Genomic DNA, 25,858 nt, shown 5'->3' on the forward strand with positions numbered 1-25,858 from the left:
AAAAGGTTTCTGATATCATTCTTCAGATCTTTCTAGAGTGATCTCTTAGGATGGTTTTTAAGAAACGTTTTGCTTTCCAAGCCTCAAATATGTGGTGAGAACCTTCCAGCTTTTTTTGTTGGTGGCGGGGTGGGGGTGACAAATTCAATCAGCAACATTTAAAATAGCTCTCACATTGTGCTTGGACCAGACCACAGGTCTGAATAACAGTCTCCTTTCTCTGCATAATATGGTCTCAGGGAATCTTCCTGGTCCCCATTTCCATGCTAATCTGGTTCTTGCTCTCCATCCACCCCTTTGAACTTGATACCTCCAACTGTCCCTCTCTCACCAAGTTCACTGTTGCCAGAGTCCAAGGTTCTTGTTTCTTTTCCTTCTCTCTGGTGCATCTCCCTACCCACTGCAGACTTCACGCACAATTCCATGTGCCACCTTATTCCATCAAAACTCTGACTTCTGCCACTGCCACTTTCCTACGTTTTCAGCACTGAGGCCCTACACATAAACTGGCACAAGAAGTTTGCTCCATTGTTCTGCTTACTGTTGCTCACACCGTCTAGTCTGTCCTCCATGGAAGACCCTTTGCATTGTGCACAGTTCTTGCTTCCCACCAAAGCCCTTGAAGGTGACCTTCATATTGTTTCTTGCTTCCTACATCTGACCCCCACCCAAGACTTTGTTAACATTTGCCTTGTTTCCCATGGCTGCAGGGGAAAACATACCTCGATACATTTTATGCTCAGACTGCTACTTCTTCCCTTTGTTGTTGTTTTTTTCAATGTTTGTTTATTTTTGAGAGAGAGAGAGAGCGCGCAAGCAGGGGAGGGGCAGAGAGATGGAGACACAGAATCCGAAGCAGGCTCCAGGCTCTGAGCTGTCAGCACAGAGCCTGATACGGGGCTTGAACTCATGAACTGCAAGATGATATCCTGAGCCGAAGTCGGGCACTTAACCGACTGAGCCACCCAGGCACCCCACTTCTTCCCTTCGTATATGCTGTTTCCTCTGCCTAAAATGCCCTCCTCTGTCATTGCCTTCCTGAAGAATATGGGCCCATGCAAAGTTTCCCCTAATTATTTCCTCCATTAATTACCACCTGTTCTGGGTGATCTTTATACCTTGAAATTACTTCTATTGGTTCTCATACTACATAGAAATTATTTGTTTATATGCCTGCTTCTCCACTATACTTAGATTTCTTGACGTGAAGTCCTTGGTCATCTTTTGAGCCCCAGTTTCTGGCATAGTACTTAGAACATATTGGGCCCTCATTCATTTATTCATTCTTTAAGCAAATATTAATTGAGGATCTATTATGTTTCTCCTCTCATGGAGCACAGAGGACAGCGGAGGCAGAAATACCTCTGTCGGTTTTTTTTAATTAAAAAAAAATTTTTTTTAAGTAAACTCTACCCACCCCCGACGTGGGGCTTGAATTCATGACCCCGAGATAAAGAGTCACATGCTCTACTGACTGAGCCAGCCAGGTTTTTGATTCTTGTGTTTACTTTGACATTTCTTCCTTAAAAAACAAAACAAAACAAACCTCCAAACTGTCAGTGACCAGCATTTCCCTGTGTACCTGAGCATGGCGATGTCTTATTTCATCTCACCTTTTGTTTTTTAGTTACAAAAACGTTCTTAGGTCATAATAATCCAGGCTTTACAAACATATATTACTTTTTAAAAGTTACAGTAAATTTAAAACTGAGGGGGTGCCTGACTGGCTCAGTCAGAGAAGCGTGCGACTCTTGGTCTTGGGGTTGTGAGTTCGAGCCCCATGTTGGGGCTAGAGATTACTTAAATGAATAAATAAAAACTTTAAGACTGAGGCGCATAGTCATTTTTCCTGTGAATTTTGTTTTTAAGTTGTTAAAAAAGTTGTTCTCAGCTGAGCGGGTTTAGGAGACAGTGTTCTGTGGTTCCGGGGTAAGGGGCTTACGGGTTTCAGCAAGGTCAGTGTACTGGCCACGACCTCCATCTCCCCTCCCCCAGCCTTCAGTTTCACCATGACAACTGCCCCTGGGCTTAGACCACAATGGCAGCCACTGTGAGAATGCCAGCTTCCTCATGTAGGAAGGAAGCTGTCCGAGTCTGTTTAGCCTATAATGACAATACCAAGTTTTATTTTATCATAGTTGCTAATTAGGAGGCTAGAGAGGTTGCTAGGGGTTGGGGGTGGAGGTGGAATGGATTGGCTATAAATGGGCATGAGAGATTTTATTAGGGTGATAGAAACCTCCAAAAACTGATTTATGGTTATGGCTGCACAACCTGGTAACTTAACCAAAACTCATTGAACTGCGCACTAGAAATGGATGAATTACATGACATGTAAAATACACATCAGTAAAGAGATACTAAAGAGCAAAGTATACACCACAGCCTCTTTTTTTTATGCCTTGTCTTTTTTTTAATTTTTTTACTTGAGTATAGTTGACTTACAATGCTACGTTAGTTCCAGGCGTATAGCAGAGGGATGGGACTTCTCCGTATGTTATGCCGTGGTCGCCACAAGGTCGCCACAAGGTCGCTACCATTTGTCACCACACGATGCTATTACGTGTCATTGACTGTATTCTCTGTGCTGTGCCTTTTATTCCTGAGACTTATTCATTCCACAGCTGGAAGCCTGGATCTCCCACTTCCCTTCATCCATTTTGCCCATCCCCCCCCACCCCTCCTCCCTCTGGCAACCATCAGTTTGTTTTCTGTAGGTCTGTTTCTGCATTTTTAAAATTCATTTGTTTTGGGGGCGCCTGGGTGGCTCAGTTGGTTAAGCAGCCGACTTCGGCTCAGGTCATGATCTCACGGTCTGTGGGTTCGAGGCCCGCGTCGGGCTCTGTGCTGACAGCTCAGAGCCTGGAGCCTGTTTCGGATTCTGTGTCTCCCTCTCTCTGACCCTCCCCCGTTCATTCTCTGCCTCTCTCTATCTCAAAAATAAATAAACGTTAAAAAAAAATTAAATTCATTTGTTTTGTTTTTTAGATTCCACATAGAAGTGAAATCATATGATATTTGTCTTTCTCAGTCTCACTTATTTCACTTAGCATAATACCTTCCAGGTATGGCAACATGTTGTTGCAAATGGCAAGATCTCATCCTGTCTTGTAATATTCCACGGTACACAGATGCTGCATCTTCCTTATCTATTTGTCTATTGGTGGGCACTTGGGCTACTCCCATACCTTGGTTATTGTAAATTATGTTGCACTAAATATAAGGGTGCATATATCTTTGCAAAGTAGTGTTTTTGTTTTCTTTGGATACAACTGTGTTTTTAAATGCTACCATTGAAATGAAAAAGCAGGGACCCAAAAAGAAAGGCAACAGAGGCTGAACCATAATGAAACGCTACACAAACTTTTTTTTTTTTTTTTTCCAGTGAAAGTGGCTACCTGTCTTTCTATTTGGGCTTTCACACTTATTCCACACTTAGTCTAGCCTTAGTATTGAAACAGCAAAAATACAGGCACTGTCTATGGAAAAAAGAAGCAAAGGTGTCTGTACTACTGTTCTCCACTGATGCTGCTCACAGAGGCTTAGCGGGGTGAGTGTCTCTCAATATGTCTTGAATTGAGCACAGAGCCGTGTCACAGGCAACTTGATTTCATGTATGACCCAGCTAACGCCGTATAAGCCACATTGAACAGGAAGGGGGCAGGAACATGGTCGGGTGTTAAGTGAACAGCATTTGGGTGGAAGTGATGGAGGTCCTTGTTGACCTTCTCTCCTGGGATTTCTTCCTGGACTTTGGTGAATCAGGCCCGGAAGGCACCATGGAGAGAGGCGGCAACGGGTGAGCGTAGGGAAGAGAGGGGCAGTTCAATAACTTGGTTAGTATTGGTAAATGTTGAATTTGTATACATTTTTGTTTCATAGAGCACAAAATGTTCTCTTTTAAAAAGTCACCGGAAGGGGCGCCTGGGTGGCTCAGTCAGTTGAGCATCTGAATTTGGCTCAGATCACGATCTCAAGGTTTGTGGGGTCGAACCCCGCATCGGGCTCTGTGCTGATAAGCTCAGAGCCTGGAGCCCACTTCAGATTCTGTGTCTCTTTTTCTCTTTCTGCCCCTCCTCTGCTTGTGCGTGCTGTCTCTCTCAAAAATAAATAAACATTAAAAATTGTTTAAAAATTAAAAATAAATGAAAATAACAAGTCAGCAGGAAAAGACTGGCAGTCCTTACCCTGCCTTTCTGCTGGAGATCCTGAACCCAGACCTGCTGGACTGCCTGGCCGCTCACTGCCAGCACCAGGGCTAAAACCTTCATTACTGAAGGCAGTTCTGTGGAAAGGCCTTTTTTGTTTTCTTTTCAGATGTATGTGCTCATATAAGTTTACTGTTACTTTGGGGAAAAAAAAGAAAAAAAAAACACAACTCGGCAGATTAGTCTCAGACCTGGACTTTGGCCTTCTTACGCATACTTTGTTTTCAGCCAATTCCATCTTGGTAAGTGATCACCTTTCATTTCACACGGTGTTTTCCTTCCTATAAACTGCAGGAATAGACCTGAAAAAACAAGCCTAGTTTTTTCATCATACACCTAAATGCACTATTTTAGCGATAGGTGTGTTAGCGAACTGTATACTATCCTTCAGAATTCATGTTCATCTGGAACCTGTCAATGTGACCTTATTTGGAAATAGGGTCTTTGTAGATGTAATCGATGAACATACAGTCATACTGGATTACAACAGGCCCTAATCCAACAACTGGTGTCTTCATAAGAGGAAGGACAGAGAGGTTCAGACACAGAAACACAGAAAAACACGCATACACGGGAAAAGGCCCGGTGAAGCCAGAAGCAGAGATTCGAGTGACAAGTAGCTCCAAGCCCAATTGCTGCAACGGCCCGAAGCAGAGACGGGCCCGGGGCCGATTCTCCCTCAGAGGGTCCAGAAGAAACCACCCCTGCAGACACCTTGATTTCAGACTTGTGGCCTCCAGAAAGGTGGAAGAACACATTTCTGTTGCTGTAAGCCACCAGTTTGTGGTAATTGGCTACCGCAGCCCCGGGGGAGCCAATAGGGCAGGTATTCCAATGCTTTTGCTTAGCAGCTGCGCTGCCCACACAGCAGCCGAAGAGACTTTGTTACAATGTGAAGCCGACTGTGTCCAAGTGGAGAAGGTGAGGTCAGTAGAATGCTCTGTGAGCTCTGTGTGATCTGCACTGCCCCTCACCTCTCTCCCCTCGTTTCTTCTCTTCTTTGCCATCTCCCCCTGCTTGGTGATTTTCAAAGACACCTCAGACTCTTTGCCTTTCTGTCATTCTGGAATGTTCTTTTGATATCCGCATGGCTCCTTCCCTTACCTGCTTCAGGTCTTCATTCCACTGGTACCTTCTTGGTGAGACTTCCCCTAACCTCTCTCTTGAAAATCACTGCTTATTCCCTAGCCCCTTTGCTGCCTTAGTTTTCTTCTTAACGCTCACCACTATGGAGCATACCATATATTTTGCTTACTCATTTCATTTATCACCTGTCCTCCCTAGTAGAAGATCAGCTTTCTGAGGCCAGGGAGTTTTGTCTGTTCCGATCACTGCTGCATCCTCTGCACCGATGTGCTCAACCCACACGCAGTTGGTGCTCAATACATATTTGTTGGAAGAGTGCATGCATACGTTGGTGTGCGGGTGTGCTGTCGTGTTCACACACGAAATCACCTAATCGTTGAACACCCGGCATGTGAAGGACTGCCACAGCTGGCAGAACTTACATTGCTGTTACCGATTCTGGACGTGCCCCCAAAGCTGGACATTTGGCACGCAGGGCGAGGGGCACCTTGTGTCCCCGGTGCCCATGCTGTCTACCTGGAACGCTGTGCCGACAGAATCCACGTGGTTCTTGGAGGTTAGTGTCTTGGTCTGCTTGGGCTGCAGACTGGGTGGCTTAAGCAACAAACATTTATTTATTTATTTATTTTCACAGTTCTGGAGGCTATGAGTCTGAGATCAGGGTGGCAGCATGATCAGGTTCTAGTGAGAGCCCTGTGCCTGGCTTGCAGGTGGCTGCCTTCTTACTGTGTCCTCACGTGGCAGAGAGAGAGACCTCCGGTGTCTCTTCTTAGACGCCAGTTCTGTGGGATCAGAGCTCCACCCCGATCCCCTCATTTCACCTTAATCACCTCCTCAAAGGCCTTATCTCCAATGCAGCCACATTGGGGTTGGAGATAACTAACTATAGTTACAGAGAGGACTACAGTAGAAAGCTCACAGGGAGCACAAATGGGTCAACTGTGTAGACACCCAGCTTTTATTTATGATCTACGTGGACATATCTTTACGGTGTGGGTTGATTTCGCATGACACACTCTTCAGTTGCAAAGTTGATGTAGGGGCGCCTGACGGGCTCAATCGGTGGATCCTTTGACTCTTGATCTCGGGGGTGTAAGTTCAAGCCCCACATTGGGTGTACAGATTACTTAAAAAAAAAGTTGATGTAACAAAACTTGAAAAAAATTTTTTTAATGTTTTTTTAACATTTATTTATTATTGAGAGACAGAGAGACACAGAGCGTGAGCAGGGGAGGGGTAGAGAGAGGGAGAGACACAGAATCCAAGCAGGCTCCAGGCTCCGAGCTATCAGCACAGAGCCGGACGCAGGACTCGAACTCACAAACCGTGAGATCATGACCTGAGTCGGATGCTCAACCGACTGAGCCACCCAAGTGCCCCAAAAACTTGAAAAATTTTTATAAAAAGTAAAACACACTCCTAATTCCTCTATCTGAACAGACTCGTTTTCCTTTCTCAATTTTATCTTCTAGTCCTGCACATGTTCATCTAGTTTTACATATTTATAATCACAATGTAAATGCCATTTTTATTTTATTTTATTTTATTTTATTTTATTTTAGAGAGAGAGGGAGAGAAAAAGCATGAGTCGGGGAGGGGCAGAGGGAGAGAGAATCCCAAGCAGGCTCCACACCCATGACCAAGAGATCATGGCCTGAGCTGAAAGCAAGTGTTGGATGCTTAACTGACCGAGCCAGCCAGGCGCCCCTGTAAGTGCCATTTCTAAAATACTATCTTTTAATTTAAGGTTTATCAAAAATATTTTGGACACTTCCGCAGTCTTCACGATTCTGACTTTTAATGACCACGTAATATGGCATCTTGTTGATGCACTACACTTTTTAAAATCATTTTCCTGTTATAGAAACTTGGATTGCTTCTCAAGTTTGGCTGCTATAGATGGCCCTGTAGTAAAAATCTTTGTGCATATAGATTTTTGCTTCTGTGGAATTTGTTCCTTTGGATAAGTTCCCGGGAGTAGAATTGCTAGGTCAGAGTGACAGAACATCTGTGTGGCTCTTGCCACATATTGCAAGAAATGCAGTTTAAAAATACTATGCGGATATATGTTTATACAGAGAAAATGGATCTTGTTGTAGGAGTATCAGGCTCCCAAGTGCTGGATGCAGTTTCAGTTCATGCCAATGTAAGGAATCTTAGAAATAATCCCCGTTGAAGATAAATATTGGCTGATACAACTTCCAACAAAATTTTAGTCATTTGTTATGCACACAGGTAAATGGAAATGATATGCTTTCCGTAGGACTTTTGGGGTATTCTCACAACTGTTTACTCTTAAATCAAGTAAAACTATAAATTTACAAATTGATTTGAATGGTTAATCTCCACCCTCTAGATCAACGTATTCCTCATGGTTATTTTAAGAAAAGAGAAATAGCTACTTGCTTTTGTGTCGTGTGGAATCCAAAACCAGATTACATTCCTTGTTCATAATAGGCTGTCAAATATTTGTTGAATGAATTAATGTATAATTGGTCTGCTTATTGCCTATTTTTAATATTTAATACTTAACTCTGACAAAGTTAATAAAAAGGTGCAAATCTTCAGCTTTACAAATGGAATTAAGAAAAATTGAAGTATAAAAAATATCGCTTTTAAGAATAAAACAATTTTTAAAAAGACTAAAACAACAATATTATAGTCCACGATCACTTTTACTACATACAATATCCTACTCCTTGTTGTTTAATTTTTTATTTTATTTATTTATTTATTTATTTTAACGTTTATTTATTGTTGAGACACAGAGAGACAGAGCATGAACGGGGGAGGGTCAGAGAGAGGGAGACACAGAATCCGAAACAGGCTCCAGGCTCTGAGCTGTCAGCACAGAGCCCGACGCGGGGCTCGAACTCATGGACCGCGAGATCATGATCTGAGCCGAAGTCGGCCGCTTGACCGACTGAGCCACCCAGGCGCCCCCCTTGTTGTTTAATTTAACAATTCAAATATATAATAGTTAATATATCATTGTCAGTTGTCAGCTGCCAGAAAATTGTGGAGAACATTTTTTGATTCTTCCCAAATTTACATCCATTTCCATAGCCCTCTGCATGTTAGATCATTGGCATTTTTTTCCTATAGAGTTTGAACTCTAAATTGATGGTGAAAGTAGGCTTGCACCAGGCACCAACTGTCACTTCTTTGGAAATTTTGATTTGAAACAATCAGTCTTTTGGATTTGAGAAATCAAAAATCTACATAATCTATCTCAAAATACAAATGCTTTCAGCTTTTTGTTTTTACAATGTACATACTTTTAGAATCATGTGTCTTAGACCTCACACTCTGGGGTTATGAATACAATTATTTATGAAGGAAAACATGGGCGGTAAAGGCATCAACCTGTAACACCCAAAGGAAAAGTAAGTTTTGGGCTGAAAAGAGAGTCCTTCTGAAGCGGTGGACAAAGCACTGGAGAGGGAGTTGGAAGACCTAGGTCTAATCTAACTCTGTCTTTCGTGGCTGGCTCTGACCAGCCCTCCAGGCCTCCTCTCTGGCCCTGTCAATTCATTTTGCCTGCTCGACCCTGCCCCTATGTCCCACTCGTTGACGTTTAACGGTCATGCCATGCTTTTGGAAAATATTGCCCTTGCACATGCTGCTGCTTCTACCTGGAATGCCCTTTACTGTCTTCTCTGTCTGGCAAATTCCTGGTCATCCTTCACAGACAAGTTCAACTGTCACTTGCACAATTAACTTTCCCCTAACATCTAGCAACCTTTCCTCCATTGTAGCCCTCCCACAAACAAACATACAAAAACAAACAAACAAACAAACAAACAAACAAACAAAAAAACCTGGCCTGGTCACAGAAGAAAACCCACCCATTTTCTTCTCTTAAGAGTACTAGGCATATTGATACAATCATTCAAATGTTTTCTCGAATACCTTGCTGTGCTCGACCCTGTGAAACAGTTATGAACATACAGACAAGCCTTCCTAGGACTCTTGGCCTATTGAGGATAAACAGAAAATGAACCAAAAAAGTAAGTTGTTTATGAGGCAGATTTCAGGTGATTAGTGCTTATGGAGAAAATAGAGTGGGAAGGGCAATAGAAGTGCCGGGGTACTAGTGAGATGCTTCCAAATCAAAATTGGGTAATCAGGGGAGACTTCAGTGAGGAGGTGACATCCGAACAAAGACTTGAAACAGGTGAAGAAGTGAGCAACGGGGATATCTGATGAAGAGAGCTCCAGGTAGAGGGAACAGCAAGTTCAAAGGTCCTGAAGTAAGAGCTTGCCAGTAATATTTGAGGAACAGCAAGGAAGTTCATATGCATGGAACAAAGTAGAAAGAGCAGTAGGGGAGACTAGATAAGAAAGATAATAGTGGGGCGCCTGGGTGGCTCAGTCGGTTGAGCGTCCAACTTCGGCTCAGGTCACGATCTCACAGTCTGTGAGTTCAAGCCCCACGTCGGGCTCTGTGCTGACAGCTCGGAGCCTGGAGCCTGCTTCCGATTCTGTGTCTCCCTCTCTCTCTGCCCCTTCCCTGCTCATGCTCTGTCTCTCTCTCTGTCTCAAAAATTAAAAAACAAAACAACAACAACAACAACAAAAACATTAAAAAAAAAGGAAAGATAATAGAATGGAGATGGGAGCCCAGATTTTGTGGGGTTTTTGAGGCCACTGTGAGGACTTCAGCTTTAACTAGTAGGGAGACAGGAAACCATTGGAGGGCTTGATCAGAGAACTGATTTCACTTGAGTTACATTTTTAAAGGTTCCTGTGTTTTATAGAATGTGGACTGTTGGGGAAATAAGGCAATAATCCATGCAAGAGAAGATGGTGGTTGGGACCAGGATTACAGCAGGGGACATGGTAAGTAGTGGATATATGTTCTGGATATATTCTGGATATATGTTGAATGTAGAGCCAATAGCATTTCATGATGGATTAAATCACAGAAAGAAACAAGTCAAAGATGACTTCAAGGTTTTTTGGCCTGAGCAACTATGAAGATGGAACTGTTGATGCATTGGGATGATGAAGGTTGTCGAAGGAGCAGATTTGGAGGGGAAGATGAGGAACGTGGTTTTGGAGGTGTTGAGTTTGAGATACTAATTAGCTTTTAAAGCAGAGATGTCAGGTTGTCGATTGGGTGCATGAGTCTGGAGTTTGGGAGAGACATCTGCTGGAGATAGAAATTTTGGAGTCATCAGCATACAGCTGATATTTAAAGCCATGACACTGGGGGCGCCTGGGTGACTCAGTCGGTTGAGCGTCCGGCTTCGGCTCAGGTCATGATCTCACAGTCTGAGAGTTCGAGTCCCGCGTCGGGCTCTTGGCTGACAGCTCAGAGCCTGGAGCCTACTTCTGATTCTGTGTCTCCCTCTCTCTCTGCCCCACCCCTGCTCATGCTCTGCCTCTCTCTGTCTCAAAAATAAATAAAAACATTAAAAAAAAAAAAAGCCATGACACTGAATGAGATCATAAAGGGAGTGGTGTAGAAAGAAAATAGAAGAGGTCCAAGCCTGAGCCCCAGGGTACTCCAGTGTTAAGTGGCAAAGCATATAGGTCTGTTACAGCATGTTCACATTTTGTTGTAATTGCCTCTATGTGCCTTACACTTCCATTACACTATGATCTCCTTGATGGAAAGGACTGGATCTTACTCATTTTTTAAAACAGCTTTATCTGAGGTACAATTTACCTACCATGACACTCCCCTGTTTTAAGGGTACAGTTCAGTGTTTTTTAGTTCTTACTCATTTTTGTATCTCCATTAACAGGGACATGGTAAGCACTTAATAAACATTTTTCACAACAAATGGTGAATTTTTCAGTGAATTACTAAATGCATGAATGCATGTGATCTTAGATCAGCCCTTTGCATATCTGGATGCACTTCTCTGGGAACAAAATGAGAGTGCTGACAAGAGGATTTTTAATTCTCTTTCTCCTTTGAAATGTAAATATCCCAGACGTTTGTTTCAGAGGCAAGGAATAAACCTCAATGAGCTGCTCAGGTTTCCTCAATCACTAGCTTTCATGACATAAAGACATGAAATGTTTTTGGAAACTTTTTAGTGCAATGAGAAATTGGTTTTGACCTTGTTGGGTCAAGTTATAACTATTAAAAGTATTGTTTGACTTCACTATCTCTTCATGAATCAGGCATAAAAGAGAAGAAACTTGGAATCTAGTATTATTTGGTTTATAATAGGCACAGATGTAATATATAGATAAAACACTAGCACAGACAATGAGTGAATGTTAAGTGGAACCATATTGTCCCAGGGTTCCTATATTTCAAATTTTAAGTTAATTCAACATTAACTCTAAATAGATTGTGAAAAAGTAAAGATTGTAATTCCTGGAGCAATCACTAAAGAAATAATGCCAAGAGATACAGTTAGAAAGTCAATACGGGAATTAAAATGGAATGCTACCGATAATTGATTAACACAAAAGAAAGTAAGAAAAAAGGAACAGGAACAAAAACAGATGAGACAAATAGAAAGCAGATAGCAAACTGGTAGACCAAAATCCAATCAGATCAAAAATTACATTAAATTTAGATTGAATAAGCACTGTAATCAAAAAACAGAGATTGTGAGACTGAGTCAGATCGGATAAAAAAGCAAGACCCAATCATTTGCTGTCTGTAAGAGTTTCACTTTCATTACAGTGATGTAAGTGGAGTAAAAGCATCTATCTATCTATCTATCTATCTATCTATCTATCTATCTATCTATGTATCTATATGGCCAACTGTAAGCAGAAGAGAGCTAGAGTGTCTGTATTAATAAAAGATAAACAGAATTTAAGAAAAAAATATAATAAGAGGGAGAGGGGACATTTTATGATAATATATTATCTATTGTTATGATACAAAATAAATGTAGTGCTTCAAAAATGTGAAGCAAAACTGATAGAAGTGAAGAAAAATAGACAAATGTATAGAGTTGGAGATTTTAATATACTTCTCTCAGTAATTAATAGAACAAACAGCCAAAATAATAAGGATATAAGAAGATCTGAGCAACGTATCTGCTATAACCTAATTGACATTTGTAGAACAATACCCTCAACAATTTAGACTAACGCATTCTTTTCAAGTACACATGAAATGTTCATCAAGACAGACCATATCCCGGACCATAAAATAAGTCTCAGTAGGTATCAAAAGACTGAAATTGTATGTAGCCTACTGTCTGACCACAACAGAATTAAATGAGAAATAATAACAATAAAACAAATTGGAAAGCACCAAATACTTTAAAATTAAATAGCACATATCTAAATAACCCATGAGTCAAAGAAGAAATCGCAAGAGAGAAAAGAAAATATTTTGAACTGAATGACAATGAAAACACAATATTTCAAATTTGTTTTGCTGAAGTAGTACTTAGAGTAAAAGGTATAGTTTTAAATGTTTATATTAGAAAAGGAGAAAAGGTCTAATATCAATGATACAAGTTTTTACAGCTTTGTAATACTTGAAGTATTACAATATAATAGCTTGAAGTCCATCAATGATATAAGTTTTGACCTTAAGAAATTAGAAAAAGAAGAGCAAATTAAAGTCAGCAGCAGAAAGAAAGAGCAGGAGTGAATGAAACAAAAAATAAAAACAGAGAAGATTAATGGAAGCAGAAGTTAGTTCTTTGAAAAGATCAATGAAAAACCAGAGAAAGTACAAATGAACAATATCAGGGATAAAAGAATATATACAGTCTACTGGCATTGAAGGATAATAAGGAGATATTATGAACAAGTTACATAAATTTGACAACTTACATGAAACAGATAACTTTCTTGGAAGATAGAATTTACCAAACTAACGTAAGAAGAAATAGAAAATTCAAACTCATACCTACTAAAGAAATTGAATTAATAATTTAAAACCTTGCCCAGACAGCTTCACTGGTGAATTCTACCAGACATTTAAAGAAGAAATAATACAAATCCTTCAAAAACTATTTGAGAAAACACAGGAGAAAGGAATAATTTCCTAATAAATCATTGTATGAGGCCAATATTAACGGGACACCCAAACCAGGCATAGATGTTACAAAAGAAGAAAACTATAGACCAATATTCCTCACAAGTACGGATGCAAAAATCTTAAACAAAATTTTGGCAGATAAAATTCAGCAGGATATAACAAGGATAATACATCACGAGCAAGATATAAAAATGATAACGTGGGGCATCTGGGTGGCTCAGTCGGTTAAATGTCCAACTCTTAATTTTGGCTCAGGTCATGATCTCATGGTTCCTGAGTTTGAGCCCCTGATTCAGGCTCTGGGCTGACAGTGGGGAGCCTACTTGGGATTCTTTCTCTCTCCCTCTGTCTTTGCCCCTCCTTGCTCATGCTTTCTCCCTCAAAATTAATTATTTAAAAAAATTTTTAAATAACACGTTTATTCAAGATGCAAAGTTGGTTAGCCCTTGAACATCCATCAGTGTAACTTATCATATTGAGAGTAAATTTTGATGAAGTCTCTCAGTAAACATAGAATAGAAGGTAACTTTTTCAACCTAATAAAGGACATCAACTAAACAAAACAAAAAGTCTTAAGGCCAAGATCATCCTTTGTGTTGAAAGACTGTACGTTTTCTTCTTAGAACTGGCAATACAACAAGCTTGTCCATTCTTACCATTTCTTTTGGGGGAGATGGGGGAGCAATTCACATTTTTTTAAAGTTTATTTATTTATTTTGATGGGGGGAGGGGCAGAGAGAGGGAGAGAGAGAATTCTAAGTAGGCTCACACTGTCAGCACAGAGCCCTATGTAGGGCTCAAACTCAAACTGTGAGATCATGACCTGAGCTGAATCCAAGAGCTAGGCGCTTAACTGACTGAGCCACCCAGGCGCCTCATTCTCACCATTTCTATTGAACATTGTGCTAGAGATTCTGGCAGGACAATGAAGCAAAAAAAAAAAAAAAAAAAAAAAAAAAGGAAAGAGAGAAACAGAAGGCATGAAGGCACAAAAAATGAAAATGGAGGTGTGAAGTTGACTTTATTCACAAATGAAATTACTTTATTTGTAGAAAGTTTTGAAGAGCTAAGAAAAAAAGCTACTCGTACTCATAAGTGCTCAAGACATAGGTTAATATACACAAGTCAATTGTGTTTCTATACAATGAATAATTCGAAAAAATTAGGAAAAAAAAGAAAATTAGAATTGTTTATACCATAAAAATGTAATGTTATGGAAAATGAAATGTGTACAAAGCCTAAACACTGAAAAATACAAAATAAAATACTACTGAGAGAATTTAAAGATTGAAATAAATGGTGAAATATGCCATGTTTATGGATTAGAAGACTTCATATTTCCAATATGAATGATTGTCAGAATGACTATCATTCAAAATTGATCTATAGGTTCAGTGCAATTCCAATAAAAATTCCAACAGAACTTTTTTGTAAAAATTGGCAAGCTGATTATAAAATGACCAAGAATAGCCAAAACAATTTTGAAAAAAAAATTGGAGATATTACCCTAGTTAAAGCCTTACTATAAAGCTACAGTAATCAAGACAGTGTGATTTGTCCTAACAATAGACATATAGATCAACAAAATAGAACAGAGTACAGAAATAGAGATACACATTTGTGGTCCATTGATTTTCAACAATGGTACAAAGATAATTCAGTGGAAAGGAAAATCTTTTCAACAAACAGTGCTGAAACAACGAGAAATCTATATGAAAAAAAAAGAAAACCCAACTCACCTCATACCATCCACAAAAATAAATCAAAATGGATCATAGACATGAATACAAAAGCTAAAACAATAAAGCTTTGGGGAAAAAAATAGGAGAAAATTCTCTATGACACTGGAATACATTTTTAAAAAGGTGTTTTGATAGGATACAAAAAACCACAACCTACACAGGAAAATAATGATTAATTAGACCTCGTTAAAATTTTTGAAATGAGCTCTTCCAATGACATCTTTAATAATATGAAAATGTAAGCCACCTATTTAGAAGAATATATTTGTAACACATATATCTGACAAAGGAATTGTATTCAGAATACATAAAGAACTTTTGTAACTCAATACTCAAAGGACAAACATAACTCAATTAAAAATGGGCAAAAGATTTGAGTAGACACTTCACAAAAGAAGGTATAAGGGATGGCCAATAATCACGTGAAGATTCATCAGGGAAACACAGATGAGTCATCAGGAAAATGCAAATTCAAATCACAATAAGTACAACTTCACACTCACTAGAAAGACTAAAAGACTAATGTGAAAGTTAATTCTATATGGCAATTTAACTGGATTAGAGGATTCACCAGGTATTTGGCTCAACATTATTTCTGAGTGTGTCTGTAAGGATTTTCCAGATGAGATTAGTGCTTGGACTGATGGATTCTGTGAAATAGACAGCCCTCTTCAGTGTGGGTAGGTATCGTCCAAACCATTAAGGGCCTAACTAGAACAAAAGGTAGGGGAAAGAGGAATTCCCCCGTTTTTCTGCCTTATTGCTTCAGTGGGGGCATCTCATCTCATCTCATCTTCTCTGGCCCAGGGACTGGTATTTACATCATCAGCTCTCTTAATTCTCAGGCCTTCATACTCAGATTGAATTACACCATTGGCTTTCTGGGGTCTCCCATGGCAGATCATGGGACTTCTCAGCCTCTGTAATCACATAAGCCAATTCCTTATAATAAATCTCATTTATAGCCTATTGGTTCTGTTTCTCTGAAGAACCCTGGCTAATACAACTGATAACCCCAACTTTAGGTGGACATGATGAAGCAAATGGTAATTTCTCACAAAATGAAATATGTACTTATCCTATGACCCATCAAGCCTACTCCTAAGTATTTACCCAAAGGGAATGAAAATATATATTTACAAACAGCCATATGCAAGGATGGTCATAGCAGTTGTATTCATAATAGTCAGAACCCAGAAATAACACACTCATCCATCAGCAGAAGAATGGATAAATACATTGTGATATATCTTTATAAGAAAATACTACTCAATAAAAAAGAAGACTCTTCCAATTCCAGGCAACAATGTAGATGAATCTCAAAAACAGTATGTTGAGTGAAAGAAGCCAGAGTCAAAAAAATACATAGTGTTTGATCCCATTTTTGTGAAATTCTAGGAAAATAATCTACGGTGAGAGAGAGGGCATCAGTGGTTGCTTGGGGACTGGGGGGAAGAGGTGGGAGTGGGGGCAGCTGGGATCTAGCAAGTGTTATGTCACTAACTAGCTGTGCAAGCTTGAGAAGGAGCCCTCTTCTCCTTTGTTTCAAGTAGAAAAGATAAGTAAATAGACCCAGGTCATGCATACTAGCTGATCTTCAAGGTCCCTGCCAGCCAGCACTACATTCTTGGTCTCTTCTGTATCCAGGGCCCATAAAAGAATAAAACAAATGAGTGTGTTGGTGATGTTTGCATTGAATTACTAAAAACTAGCATAATTGTCATAAGTATTTTTGTCAGAGAAGAAGGGAATGACGATCTAGCATAATTTTTTTTTTTTGCCAGAGAAAAATATGAATTAATTGTAAAATAGGCCAGAAAAATGAAGGAAGACTTTTGACTGCAGTTGCAGGAGGCCTGTGATTTTGATAGGAAATGCTGAGTAAAGGGTGTGGTAAGTAGTGGAAGGAAATGAAAGTAAAGAAAGAAAAAGAAACACAACATCCAGCAAAATGAGGGCTCTTATCACCATCCAAATTGCTTTCCCGATACAAATTAGGTAACTATAAAAGTGAGAGCCATTTATTTTCCTAGTGAGGTCTTGCTCATAAGCTATTATATGTTATTTATAACAATCAAGTAAATAGACCCCACAATGCACTTAATAAGGGCACTTCGCTAGGCCCTCCTCTGAAGGAACACATTGCCTATTTCATAACAATCCCATGAGAGAGGTACTTGGCTAGTACCTTTCCCCCCCATTTTACAGATGGGGAAACTGAGACACTTCCCGCTACATTACCTTTCTAAAAACTAGACTTCTGAACTTGGAAGCACAGCTGGCTTCAAGGCTTTGGATGAGGAATCATGGGCCTGTAATACCTAACTTGCCCAAGCGCGGTGAGGACTAAACATGATAATGTACGTAAATCCCCCGGTGCAGGCTCAGTTCTCTATAATGGCAGTTACTACTTGAAGGAACAATTAATTTTAACTGTGACGATTAGTAAAGTGTCTGGGAAGATGTAAGATTAAGCAGAACCTGAGTGACAAGACTATTCAAGACAAAGGAAATAACTTCAACAAAGTTAATTGTGTGACAGTGGAGGGCGTATTCAGGAACCGTGAAACAAGTGGGTGGCATCAGGTCTGGGGATTGTAGAGGAGACGAGGCCAGAAAGTTTTATTGGGGCTACACATTGTGCACAGTTCGAGTTGCACAGCTCTTCATATGCAAGAGCAGGGAGACTATAAACTTTGGTGGGTGGAGAGGATGCTGGGGTTTGACACAATCTTGCCAGTGTCTTAGGAACAGAACTCTAATGACAGCCTAGGGCATGGGCTGAGGTGATGGGCAGAGACTAATCAGGACATTCTTGCAAGGCTGAGATTTAATGAAGGTCAGGTATGGGGCTGCAGAGAAAATGGAACCTTAGGAACACAGTGGTAGGCTCAACCGGGTTCCTGGGTGGGAGACAGTGATGGGGGAGATGCTGGAACTTCGATATTTCCAGGATGTCAAGCATAAGCGGTATGCAGCCCAGTTCTGATTGTGGTCAGGGGCTTCAGTCAAAAGAAGGACTAAGTCTGTATGGAAGGATGGGTTCAATTCAGGACATACTGACACTGATGTCGACAGAACATCCAGTTGGAAATATGGGCCTGGGGCTTGGAAGATGGGTCAGCTAGAGGCAGATGGAGAGTTAGCCCCTTAAAGACCACAGCTGAAACTGCCCAAGTAGATGAAGTCATTGAAGAAGAACATGCAGCATGAGATAACTACTACCGATATTGCAACCATTGCAAGGATCTTCCTGAGTGCTCGGGAGATCTTGACTGATAGGGCAAAGAGCGTCAGACAAAATATTAAGTCTCATGTGGGCTGTTATGTGTTCACTGTCACTGATTTTCTCAAGAACACTGTGGGGTAGGAAAAAAGAGAGAGGAAGGACAAACCCTTCTTAAGGTCCCTATTTTCACGGTTTTGGCAGATGAGGAACTAGAAAAGGGAAGAAAGACCAAATTTTGTAAAAGTTACATGAAATCTCCAACAGCCAACTTCTCGCCACCAGATAGATCCTGCCTTCATTATTCCTAAACCCCAGATGAAGGTCTGGAGGCACATGTCCGGAACTGTGTAACAACACAAGGGGTCATTTGGGAACTGCCAAATTCACAGGACAAAAAGCGGTATTCAATTATGGCTTGGGCTGGATTGAGCTGGTCCAGGAAGGGTCTGGAAGAAAAAAAACATGTGTGTTGGGTCTTGAAGGGCAGCGGAGCATGAAGTGGAGAAAAGAGCAGGTGGACATTGCAGGTCAGGGGCCACAGCCTGGAAGGTCAAGCATTTTCTCTTAAATCGTATTTACAACTTTGTGCTCTACAAAATCTCCTACTTACTGCCAGACTCCCTTTTTTTTTTATTTTTTATTAAAAAAAATTTTTTTAACGTTTATTTATTTTTGAGACAGAGAGAGAGCATGAACGGGGGAGGGTCAAAGAGAGAGGGAGACACAGAATCTGAAACAGGCTCCAGGCTCTGAGCTGTCAGCACAGATGCGGGGCTCGAACTCACGTTCTGTGAGATCATGACCTGAGCCGAAGTCGGCCACTTAATGGACTGAGCCACCCAGGCGCCCCTGCCTGGCTCCATGTTTAACTGTAAAATTTCTACTCACTCTGAATGCTGCTGGAACATACTTATCTGTTCATCAGGTTTGGCAAAACAGTGACGTATGATCTTCCTTAAACATCAGCACATCTCAGCTTTTCTTTCAGTTTCCTATTTATTTTCATTCCGACATTTATTTACATACCTGTGATTTTTCAGTGTGAACTCTGTTAATGTCAAATAGTGTTACACTCTGAACTATTGACATTATGCCTGGAGATTTTTAAAGGACAATTAATTCTCAGTTACTTCCACATTAATGGTCTCTGCCCCCCAACTCAGGAGGGACCCTGCAGCAAGGTCATGTCCTAGATGGTAGTGGGCACTGTTCCTTGGCTTCCCAGCACTCATTCGCCCTCCCGTTTTTTAAGAGCAGTCCAAATTCCTTGTTGGAAATTACTGGCTTCTTATTACGAGAGTCTCACTGGGACTGTCAAGGAACCCTGTCTTCTACTTGCCAAGAGTAATCACTGACTGAAGTTGGCCAATCAAATTTTATTCTAAGTTCATCTTGAGCAGGGTCACTGAAGGACTGTTAAAAGAAAAAAAAAATTGGAATGGGATTTATTTCAACAGAGATGCTCTGAAGGCATCACTGATTACTTCCTACCACTTAGCTAAACCAGAGCTGTTCTGGTTCTGTCCTTCGTGAGCCTTATTCTTTAGGTCCTTTCTTGATTCTCTGAGCCATCTCATAACTTTCTCATAAATAATATAGCAATAAATAATTATATATATATAATTATATGTAACATATAATAAGTAAATAAAAATAAAGGTAAATAAAAAATAACTTAGAGTCACTTTCTATTGTTTAAAAAAGAAGAAGAGGATGAACTAATTTGCTGGCCCTACTAGAAAATCCAGTATTTCCAATTGTCTGCCAAAGTGACCTCCACTGATGTGGGAAATCGGGGGGTGATAAGGATGGACTGGAAGGTATCTGTCTACTCTCCACCCTCCTCCACCTGCTGTCTCCCCCAGAGGATGGTTTGAACAGGACAAAGTGTTCTGGCTCCAGTGTTCTCTGGCTTCCTACTGAGCTTGGTCCTGTCTCCATCTTGAGAGCAAGATGTAGGTGTGAGTTTTCGCAGCTTCCTCATTGAGAGATTGCGTCAGGTTGGCTGTATCCAGCAGTGTGCTTGTAAATGTGTAACAGCTGGCTCCCTGAAAAAAAGGAGGAGGAGGAGTTCTTGTTCGTAGTATTTGCTGATTTCTGTGGCATAGTATTATCATCACAACCTATATGGTTGCCAATGTGACATCACCGAAAGCAGAGTTGGGCAAAAATGCTACCAATCAGCTCCTGTGTGTCCTAGCACACGGCTGGCTGTGTCCCCCAACAGAATAGCATGATTGTTTCTCCTTTAGAGTTCCACCAACTTCTCCCTCCTGTCCTTTTATGTGCCTGGGGGTGATAATTCTACTGCCTCTAGCTCCGGGCACTTTCCCTAATCTCTGCACACATCTTTGCAAAGTGTCCCCTTGTAAGAAAACCAACCATTCACACACACACACACACACACACACACACACACACACACACAGACATACACACACCCCTTTGAAAGCACCATCGTTTTCATATGGGCATAGGAGTAACCAGCCTCCAAGCCGGCCCCTAAATTTGAATGCTTGATCTACTACTTACAAACAGTGTGACCTGGGTACAGTCACCATCAGCAAATATAAATCATGACAGTACTTACCTCAGAGTGTCGATGTGAGGATTGAATCAGATGGTGTAGGCAATGTGCTCAGAACAGTGTCTGATACTTAATAAGTACTTATGCGAATGAGACATTTGGTTATTAGACATGAATTTAATATCATATCCATATCACAGAGCTATCATTTTGAGACTGCCCTTTTATTGCATCCTATACTTTCCAGTCATGCTTTTCCCTCTTTTTCCCCAAAATTATCACTGTGTAGCTATTGCTCAGCTTAGCTAAATGTACTTGCTTCACTTCCTGAAGGATTTCTCTGATAACTTGAACTGATGCAGCATTTTCTGTTTGCTATAAATTTCCCCACTTACAAGAAAGATTTTTAACATGCATGTACATTCAGGAAAGAAAAGAAAATGATACCTACCCTTCAGGAGGATTCTGGGTCAAGGAATTAGTAGGAACAAAGAGGGGTAGCTGTATCTCAAAGAACATTGTAGATATAAATCAGAGCGAAGGGGAAATAGGAAGTCACATGGCTACAGCTTTTGATTATCCTGATCGGGATTATTTATAGCAAATCCTGGCAGGCATTTCTGTTGAAGGTACTAAATGCATTGAAGAAATAACTTAAAAAAATACCCATCAAACTGCCGATGGCTAAGATAACATTCTCACTCTGAGATCCTCCAGGTGAGACTGAGAATACCAATAATTATGGGAACCACAAGCCCAAAGATAATATAAGCCACCCCAGAAACCTATTTCACAGTTCAGGATCCCTTCCCCGTAGCATCCTCTTTAAGCTGAGGGGTCAGAGTTTACCTGCCAAGCCACTCTTCTCTCCAACACTAAACCACGGCTCTCCCCCAGAGTATATCCTACTTCAGTTGTAAAATGCCAGAAGCACTGCCTTGCGTGGAAGGTGCTTGCTTTTATAGCAGCGTCTGCCAGCCTTAAGACTCTTGCTGCAGAATCCTGACAGCAGGACTTGTCACTCATCAGAAATCTGCAACCCCCTCCCACCCCCACCCAAACCCTGCAAGGCTGAAGAGCTTAGAAGTCTCTGAAATGGCTCATTCTCAATGTTTTCTCGGGATCAGGGAAGCTGTACCATAGGTCTGATCATTGACCAAAGAAATACACGGAGGCCTCACAAATCTGCCTCTACGTGATAATAAGATGAGCAACAGCTCCGTATTCCCACCCCAGCTGCTCCTGAAACCTCAGAGCCTGTGCTTATTCACCACTTAGACATGTTTCCTTGACTATCAGAGACTACCTTTTTCTCTTTTGAAACCTAAAACTTATCCCTGCCAAGGCCACACAACCCCATCCTTAGAAATTCCTCAACACTGCAGGGACAGGCCAAGTTTCAGAAACATGACCAATCTCTCCATGCCCCTCCTTATCCCAGGCTTACAGGAGTTTCCCTCTGTAATTCTCATCACTAAAATATTTTCACTGAAAAAGACCACTAAATGCTCAGTTTGTCTCCACGGGCTCCCGGGATTGATTTGGTTAGATACCTGGAGTTGGATATTCTTGTCTTGGAGTCTTCTTTAAGCTAGAAACTCAGTGTAAGTTATGGCTCTGGAGGTCAAGAAGTTCCTGAGAAGCTGGGCCACCAACAATGGATGGCTACTGACCTCCAGGCAGCACTAGGAGTATCACATGGCCAAGGAGCTGGGATTCTTTTGTATCTTGAGCATTTAGTCGAGGCTGCCAGATGTGCCCATCTTGAGAGGATCAAGAATCAGGGGTGCTTCTCTCTTATCTCTAGGTGTGCTCACTTTCTTTATGCATAGATCAGCATCTTGGTCAAAAAGTGTGTTGTTGGTTTTAGGCCTAGCTTAGTTTGATTATGAAAGGTTCTTTTTAATCAGTTGCAAGCAGGATCTGGGTAGGAGTCCAAGAACGGCGTAGAATTATGGCTGAAATTAAATTTTGCTGTTGATTCCAGTAAATAAAAAGAACTATTGATTGAGGCTAGGGCAACCTCAGTGTTCCCAGTCAGATTGCTAGTCAGTACTTACTGTTCATATTAGGGTTTAGCAGATATATCAATCAGGGTCCCAACAAGAGAAGAACAGAACACTCAAATTAGGAGAAGTTAGGAATATTTATAAGGGACTAATTATAAAATGCAGGCAGAGTTAAGAGAGCCATATGGATAGGATTAATTCAGATATGGCAGAAGCTGGGCAGTTAACCATTCTTGGCCCCAAAAGGGACAAGGCAAGGGAAAGTTATGGAGCCTGTAAGCATAGAGAATCATGTATAGCAGTTGCCTTGCGAGGACCTATGAGTGACGTTTGGATAAGAGTCAGATCCACCCTAAGGCAACCTTTCCCTGTCCTCTCTCCTTTGGGTCTCTTGCCAGACACCTCTTTGACTATACCCATCCTGAAGCCAAAGACATGGAGCCATACGGGGCAGCCTCTGGGGCTGAAAACAGAATGGAGATGGGTGGGGAGTGAATCTGAAGGAGCCAGTACCTATTATCTGGCACCCGTGGATTTCCAAAGCACAATAGGACCTCCTTCTGCTTACCCTTCTAATCTACCTAATTACGTCTCATCTCCCCTAGGTTTTTCTTAAACATGGCTGTCTCGCAAGGCTTCACGTCTCAGGACTCCCTCCACACTTCCTGCTGCCTCCCTCTTTTACCTATGGGTTTAATTCTCACCATAGTGCCTGGTTCCTAGGAATGTAGCCCCAGCTTCAAGCTAATCCAACTGCCTGCTGAGTAACTTGACCCAGAGGGCCACTGATACTATAAAATCAATAGCTCCCCAAACAAATCCATAACCTTCCATTACCACAACTCCAAACTGGCTCCTCCTCCTAACTTACACTACTTCTGTTAATAGGACCATCATTCTCCCAATTATCAATTACTCTAAGCTCAGTCACGCTCATCTGTCCTCTCCTTCTCCTTCTTCTCCTTCTCCTTCTTCCTCTTCCTCTTCTTCTTCCCCTTCTCCTCCTTCTCTTCCTTCTTCTTCCTTTCCCCTCCATTTGTTGCAAAGTCCTGTACCTTCTTCCAGTGTGCTTTTCTACTAAGTGTTCAGTCTCATGATTGTCCTAGTTATGGGCCTTTACTTCTTACTTAAACTGTTGTAATAAGTTCCTAAATGTAACCCTAGCTCCAATCCACTCTGTACTCATTCCAATGCACAAATATTTAAGTGTGTTGCACCAAGTTGCCTCATTGATACAGCCATAATTGTTGTCCCTGTCCTCTTTGAAATAGAACATTGGAAGGGAGAGAAATCTTCCAAAAGCAGTGCGTTTAGCACATACTCCTCATTTTGCATATGACAACCTGGGGCACAGAGAAACTGCTAGTCGGTATAATCTGTCCCGAAATCCCAGTGCTCTGAAAAGCCATTGATGATTCCTCCTCACCCTTCTAATTAGTACAGCATAAATTCTGCAGCCTGCCATTCTAGGCGATGCCTTCAACATGTTCTCAACTCATCTTTTTAGATGCAACTACTCTATATATAGCCAATTCTCTACCTAAAGTCAACATTCTGGAATATGACTTGCAATTGGCCTCATTAGTGTCTTTGCTCATCCTTTCTCCTACTTGAATTGGCCTCCTCTCCCTTGCTTCCCATGGTACCTGCTGAACATCTAACCACCTTTCAGAGCATATGCCACGGCATTCTTCCTTTGCATCCTCTTTCACAAAGTTCTTTACAACGCTGTTCTGAAATTTCCCCAACCAGACGTGATTGTTCTCTTTTTTAAAATCTCTAAAAAAACTTTCAGCACTGTTATTTTACCCAGACCTTTCAAGTATTTGCTTGTTGTAATTTGGATGCTTGTCCTAAGCCATAGCTTCTTCTAAGCATGGCCTATGCCATTTTCTTCAACTGTGTATCTCCTGTGGTATTAATGCAGTGCATTTTACAGAAATATTTTTAATTCCATAACTATTTTTAAATTTTGCCTTCTGATACTTTTTTTTTTCTTTAGAAAGAACTGACTCTGCCCATACTTCTCCAACATAACTGTGTTTCACGTGTGTTCCTCTTAGGAGGAATGAAGTTTCGTTGTTATTGTTGGTCTCTTGTCTACTAAGATGAAGGTGCCCACCGAGCATGTTTCATTCCCCTGGTGCCTTACCACTCTCCTTGTCGAATTGGTGGGAGAGAAAGGTAAAGTCTACTCTCTATATTTTTTTAATTTTAGAGAGAATGAGGTGGGGGGAAGAGAGTGCCTATGTGAGGGGCAGAGGGAGATGAAAGAGAGAGAGAGAAAATCTTAAGCCCATTGTGGGGTTCAATCCCACGACCCTGGAATCATGACGTGAGCCAAAATCAAGAGTTGGATGCTCAACTAACTGAGCCACCCAGGTACCCCAAGTCTAGTCTATTTTGTAAGTGAATTTGTTTTTGGCGGTTAAATTATGTGTGTAACATATGTTGAAGAAATGAATGAATAGTTGAAAGGACGCATGCTTGTTATGACTGCCACTAGGCGTGCTTTCCGTCTCATTGGACACATTTCTTTTCAAATCCTATCTCTGCTACTTGGCCGAAAGATCTTGGAGAAGTCACTTAATCTCTTTGAACCTTAGAGAGTATGGACTAGGTTGAAATTTTCAAACTTCTCTTTTAAGCCAAGGATCTCTTATCAAACAAAGTCTTACTCAGACATGCACTATGTAAAAGCTATGAGATCAGAGGCAGAAGTAGTTTGGTTGAAAACTGGGGAAGGAGCTTTGAGGAATGAGGTGTGAAAGCCAATGGACAAGTCCATTCCATATCTAACTCCTCTATTAACCACTTTATCAAAGAATACAGTCAGAGCTACAAGACTCACACTACCACTGCCTGGTAGGACCTTCTAAAATTCTCATTGACTGAGGGCATTAAAAATGAGAGACAGATGCCACTTCACACCCATTAGGATGGCTACCATAAAGGAAAAAAAATAGAAAATAACAAACATTGGCATGGATGTAGAGATACTGGAATCCTTATTTATTGCTGATGGGAAGGTATAATGGTGCAGCTGCTGTGGAAAACAGTATGGTGTTCCTCAAAAAAATCAAAC

The 25,858-nt window shown here is 41.0% G+C and overlaps 1 long non-coding RNA gene across 4 annotated transcripts in view; it reads left to right on the plus strand.

The window, feature by feature from the left end:
- The window catches only part of LOC113600963 (uncharacterized), an 86,901-nt gene that overhangs the window by 38,416 nt on the left and 22,627 nt on the right, over positions 1-25,858 (plus strand). For 2 of the 4 annotated variants that reach the window (XR_008295274.1, XR_008295277.1), the window contains exon 3: positions 24,776-24,957. The exons of the other annotated variants lie outside the window; for them this stretch is intronic. This is a non-coding gene — a long non-coding RNA (uncharacterized LOC113600963). The remainder of the gene's footprint in view (positions 1-24,775; positions 24,958-25,858) is intronic. 4 annotated transcript variants of the gene reach the window in all.

Source organism: Acinonyx jubatus, chromosome A1 (genome assembly GCF_027475565.1).
Source record: "Acinonyx jubatus isolate Ajub_Pintada_27869175 chromosome A1, VMU_Ajub_asm_v1.0, whole genome shotgun sequence".
Lineage (NCBI taxonomy): Eukaryota > Metazoa > Chordata > Mammalia > Carnivora > Felidae > Acinonyx > Acinonyx jubatus.